This window comes from Heloderma suspectum, chromosome 2, assembly GCF_057233095.1.
Source record: "Heloderma suspectum isolate Gila_16-S chromosome 2, 16-S_ref, whole genome shotgun sequence".
Lineage (NCBI taxonomy): Eukaryota > Metazoa > Chordata > Lepidosauria > Squamata > Helodermatidae > Heloderma > Heloderma suspectum.
In genome coordinates, this window is record NC_139459.1 from 244900353 (window position 1) to 244906352 (window position 6000).

At 44.2% G+C, this 6000-nt stretch overlaps 1 long non-coding RNA gene across 1 annotated transcript in view; it reads right to left on the bottom strand.

Moving 5' to 3' along the window:
* LOC146354329 (uncharacterized) overlaps window positions 1–3943 on the bottom strand; it is a 41568-nt gene extending 37625 nt beyond the window's left edge. The window contains exon 1 of the long non-coding RNA XR_014788366.1: window positions 3833–3943. This is a non-coding gene — a long non-coding RNA (uncharacterized LOC146354329). The remainder of the gene's footprint in view (window positions 1–3832) is intronic.
* Window positions 3944–6000: the final 2057 nt, after the last annotated feature.

Sequence of the window (6000 nt, forward strand, 5' to 3'; positions counted from 1 at the left end):
TCCTACAATATGCATACTTTTTGTTGAAAGTTTCATAAGCTTCCAAGTTCCAAAGGCCCAACCCACTTCCGTTAGTGCTGAGCCAAAACCAGCGCCATTGGCCTCCTTTTGTGAATACGCGTGCTTCCTGTGAAAAGCAATGAAGGCACAAAAAGGTCCATGCATTCAGCACCAGGGCAATGTGACACAGGAAACATTGCCCTCACTCTGAAATGGTGTCATTTGCCTTCCGTAGCATCATTGTGTAATGTAAAGTACATCTGTTCCAAGGAGGGGGGGGGGCAAGTTAAGAAAAAGAACCAGCGCCAAAGCAGCAGCGGATTGGGAATAAACAAGGAGGGGGGAACAAGGTAAGAGATTTTGGGGTATCCTGATTCTTGCCAAAATAGGGAAGAATTAATCATGTTCACCTGTTATCTAGATTTCTTTGACACCTGGCCTGCCTTCAAGAGTACAACACTACAGAGCAATGAACAATATTGTTTTACAAAAATGTAACTATGTTGATCTTATTTAACAACTGTTAATTCATTAGACCTGAAGACCAACCTAGATGTGATGCTAGAGATCCTTGGTTGCAATCTCCGGTCCTTGTTGCTGTACTAATGAAAAGCCCAACCAGGCTGGTTTAAAAAATCAGGAAAGTGTAGCCATATTCCAGTTCCACAAATGTGGGTAGCCTAATTTGCATGTGGGGAGAGTTAAGCTCCCCACCTTAAGTTCCCATTCCAAATGATACCTGTCTAAGTTGCGTTTCCTTAGATGAGTTTCCTTAGATACTTTTTCCTTAGATACATTTGTGCCCTCAAAGGCTAACTTTTTTTGTTTTGTTTTATATAAACCAAAATTAAGACAACTATGAGAGCAATCCTCTGTCCCCTAGACAGCATCTGGGAGAGATAGGATTTTTTGGTTTCCCAGCTCCAAGCTCCTAGACACCGCAAGGGCTCGTAGACGGGAAACGGTGCTCCCCCCTCCCCTTGCCCTCGTAGCCGGGCAGAGAGAACCGCGGCGGCTGCCCCTCTTGCCTGTCCGTGCTCGTAACATGGAGCGCAGACAGGATGAACAGGGGGCGTTCCACGGGGCAGGGAGGGGAGGAGACTGCAGGAGCTGTTCTAGACAGCTTCCTATGTGGTCTCCAGCCCCATTCTCACCCCCTCCCGAAATTGGGCATCTGATCTGAGGCAAACTGCACGGCAGCCAGAGCACAGGAGGATTCCTCTCCTCCATGCTTCAGTTGCCCTGCATTGGATAGGTGGCTGCCTCCAACTTCAGGGGAAGATGGAGGCAACTATCTTATCTCAATAGGATTGCGCCCTATATGTAATTAGAAGTCTACAGCTGCAATCCAATGTACACTTTCCTAAAAGTAAGCCCCACTGAACACACAGGGCCCTTCCTTCTTCCTTTTATTATATATTTCATTCTTCCTTTTATTATTGCACTGCAAATCTAATAAAGTAACCTTCGACTCACTTGCAAAGGCTGCAGTGTCCCTTATAATCTGCCTTTCTTTTTTCTTAAGCAGGGAAATCCCTTACTATATTTGTCTCTGTATGTGGTTTGGTGCTTTCTTTTTTTTGTCAACGCTTTTAGGTGGCATTTTTATTTCTGATTCCAATACTGATACCACTGTAAAAAAGAAAAAAGAAAAGTGAGTAACCTTTATGCAACCTCTCCTCTAGCCGTTTTTGAACCTAAACTATTATTATAGTTTAGATTCTCTCTTGTATTTGAGGGTTGGGAGTTAGGAGCAGCGCGGAAGGCCTGAGATCTGGGATCAGGAGGGAGGGGGAAAGTGTAGGGCTGGGAATTAGGTTCATCGGGATCTGAGGTTGGGAGGAGGGAGGGAGGAGTGTGAGGCTGGCAACTACTGGCTTACCTCAGGCACTGGAAGTGATGGATTCACCTGGAGCCTCACAAGAGGGGCCTTTTCCTACCCTTCCATGCAAAGCATGCAGCTAGGACTCCAAAGAAGAAGAGAAGTTGTGGCAGTGCAGCATTTAAAAGCACTGCTTAACCATCCTCATGCTCAAACTACACATGGTTGTTTCAGGGTGGTTTTGTGGGTGTGTTTTGTTTTTAGGAGAAATGCAGGTGGGGGGCTGCAAAGTTGATTGCAGAAACAGCACCAGGCATGGGGTTATTAACACTTTCCATGCAGGCAGCTTTTGTGATTACATTCCGCCTACCCGCAAGAGCACCCAATTGCCCCCACCTTCAGTGGGAATAAAGAAACTAATCACCCTTCCCCACGCTCCAGGGCTGCTGCCACAAATCAATTGCATTTCCCTAAAATGCACCCGAAGGCTAGTTAACAACACTAGATTACACTGCAGGGTTGCCGTACCCGACTCGCGTACACATGCCCTCTTCCAACAATATAGGTAGCACTGGTTTAGTTTGTGGCTGATGAAACCCACTTTGGCCTGGTTCACCCAGAATTTTTTTTAAAATCTGGGTTATTGTGAAGGCACAGCATGATGGTGGACACTGCCTGATTGTGGCTAAACAATCCAGGAACAATCAGTCCCTGTTTATTTGCTGTGATGTGTGAACCAGGAACTCTGGACTGTCTCTCTCCAAACAAGCCCAAGTCAGAACCCAGGGTTAAACTTCTGGGTTATTGCGATGTGCGAACTGGGCCACTCTCTGCATTGACAGGTTTGTAGCGTTGAGGTGGTGGTGGGCTTTGTTATGTTTGTTTGTTTGCATTGGCAGGGTAATATTTAAATCTTTACAAACTCAAGGGGAAAATACTTTTTTTTTTTTTTTTTACTCTCAAGCTCTTTCCATCCCATTTATGAAGAAATTAGCAAATGTTGGTAAATTGTGAACCACCCAAAGGTCTTCGGCTATTCAGCAGTATAGAAATGTAATAAATAAATAATAATTTGTTATCAATTTCCCACCTATCCCTGGTTGTGCTTGCTTCAACACACATTGTATTGTGCAAGGGGAGGCAGAGGTGAGGACAGGTCTCCTCATCTATAGTAGATGCTCTGGTTTTCTGTATGTATTCGAGTCTCACCTTGGGCTGCACATGCAGACGATGGATTTTTTAAATAGGATCTGTCCTTTAAAAATGCACAGTATGTGTTTCCATGTGCACTCCACTTTGTGCAGCACACAATTGCTTGATTGGAGTTCATAAGTACAGTAGATCTTAGTTATTTTACACTCTACTGACAAATGCCGGGGGGGGGGGGGCATTTCTGCCTTCTAAACCAGGGGTGCACAACCTTTTCAGCCTTGAGGTCTGCATCCAATGTCTGCTGGGGGGGAGGGGCTGAAGGCTGCACATGTGTGCATGCACAAACACACCACCACTAGCAGGGTGTGTAGTTTCCCCACTGCCACTGGCAGGTTGGGGAACCTTTTTCTATGTACCTTTTTCTATAAACAGGACTGAAGCACTCAGCAACACTTTCAAAAAGCATCGCAAATACCAAGCTTCTGTATATCTACACAGAAGCAAGCATGAGCAGCATGTCTACTCACAAGTAAGCAGGGCAAGCCTCTGCAGGACTACTCAGAAGTAAGCAGGACTGAATCACTCGGCAGCTTCCTCCCCTGGCTGTACCCTTTCTCCCCAGCAGGAAACAGCTCTTATCTCCAATCAGCAGGCAGATCAGCTGGGCTGCAGGGGGGGGGGAGTGGGGGGTGCCGCTGGCTTTGCAGGCCGCACTGGGAGCCGGCGAGGGTCTACACCAACTGTTAGGACTTACACACACACCCTCCCAATTAAGTTTGCCAAGCTGCAAACTGGAGACTCTGCCAGTCACTTTAATGATGTGGAAGCCATGAAAGAGGATGCAGCATTAATACTTACCTCCCCACTGCTCCAGTGGCCTCCTTCCCCACACACTTGCCAGATGTGGGGCACAACTGGAGTCCAGCTGCTTGAAGCAGCCAAGCAATACTTTGTCACTGTCGCTGGGCTATTAAGACAAGAGAAGGAAATACTCTCTAGGGTGGGACCTGGCACCCAGCCTCCTAATTTCCATACTTAAGTATTATTGCCTTACTTCAGTTTCGCAAGTCATTTCCTTTCACTTCTAGGAGAAGTGGTGTCATTAGTTCCATGTGAGTCAATTATGGTGACTGTTGAAACTGTTCGCTGTTACTATTTAATTATACATCACCCAGTATGATAACAGAAATTGCATAACTTAACCTTCATGAAGCCAAACTTAACCTTTTGTCAGGACCACGGCAGGGATAGAAAGGGTCAAATTCCCCCTCTATGCCTGCTGTGATCACAACGGTTATTATACACACACACGCACAAAGGATGTTATTTGCATGTTATTTGCAAAGATGCATTTAACATCATGTCTTATCAATCAATACTTAATATTTAAGTCCCGAAGAGCCAAGAGAGACACAATTCACCCTACCTGTTGCCCAGCATAAGTAACAGCCTGATTATGATGGCTGCACTCCTGCTCACAGTGTAATGGAGTCTGCTTAAATCTCATTGAAGTCAATGGAATCCAAGCAGTGATAGGCCACTCCTTATTACAGGCAGCATCTCACTAATGTGCATTTACTAGGCCGTAATAGTTTTACAGGTACTTCTGTTGTAACACCTCTCAGTCACTAATGTTTCCTGTGGCACTCTATAATCCAGTTGGAGAAGGACTTATGTGAAGTCTTCTGACTTTCAAAATATGTGGGCAAAAATCCCCAGTCACAAACTATATTAGGCTGTACAATGGAAAGAATAAAAAAAGCAAGACTTGTAGAACTTGAGTTTTACAACTCGAAAAACATTGTGAAAATCACATATAATGTGAATGGGGAAACGCGAGGTTTACCTCTATCTATACAACTTGCAGATTCTAAATGCAGTAAAATTTGAGAATATATGTCTCATACATGTTTCAGTCTATTTTTTTAAAAAGAAATTGGACATGTATTTACAAATTTAAGAAATGGCTAGCTGGAGCAGATGAGAAGTCCATTTATATTTGCAATTCACATATACATTTGTTGCATCACAAAAATTCTACATGTCAGAATTTTTTTGTAAATAATAAAAAAAAAGAAGTCTCGTGCCAAAGCAGTCATCATTCCTTGCTCATGGTTGTTTACAGGTCCTTTAGATGACATTGTGACCCTCTAATTTTGCTTCTGTTTTGTAAGAGCACTTTCGCGGTATATATGTGAGGGCGTAAAATGGGGCAAATTGAGTATTATTTGTGAAAGAGAAAGAAAATGTATTTTCCTACATGTGTAATTGCATTATTCTGCTATAGCACAGTGCCACCTAGAGGTTATGAAGTAGAGAAGCGGGAAAGGAAAAGCTCTTTGTGTAGAGCTCAGATCTGAATTCTGCAATGATACCAAAAGCAGATACAGCAGATCAACGACCTGACGTAGAAAAGTGCATTGTTGTTGCTGCTGGTGTTTGTTATGATGGTGCTCCCAGAAGCTGTCTAGTAATAAAAGAAACTGATCAGTGCACAGATTGCTTTATAGTTATTTCCCAATATTAAGATGCTGAGTGAGGGGTTATCCGAAGAATCCGCTCAAAGCTTGCTCCGATTATATTTCAGCCACTGCAGTACTACTGTGCAAATTCCAATTCATCAGGCCACACATCATGGATAGGGTGATGGGGAAGACTTCTGCCTAGCGGAATAGCCTTGCTGTACAAGGGGAGAGATGCGTGTGATGGTTGCTTCCCCATTTTTAGAAAGATCAGCTCATGTGTGCTCCGGTGTGTTAGAGATACTCAGCCTGTAAAGGAGAACTAGCACTAGACCTGAAAAGAAGTCTAGTGTCAAAGCAAATTGTGGCGAAGCCCGTGATCAGTTACACACCCAAGCCAGTCATCTTAAAGTCTCAAGGCACAGCAAGAAACCTTGCTGCCATTGCATGGATCTGACCATTGGCTTCTTCACACTTTGCCTTGACATGAGCCATTTCCAGCTCCCATGCAATTCCTCACTTTCATTGGAACAGTGTTTGAGATTGGAGAATTGCATTGCTTCT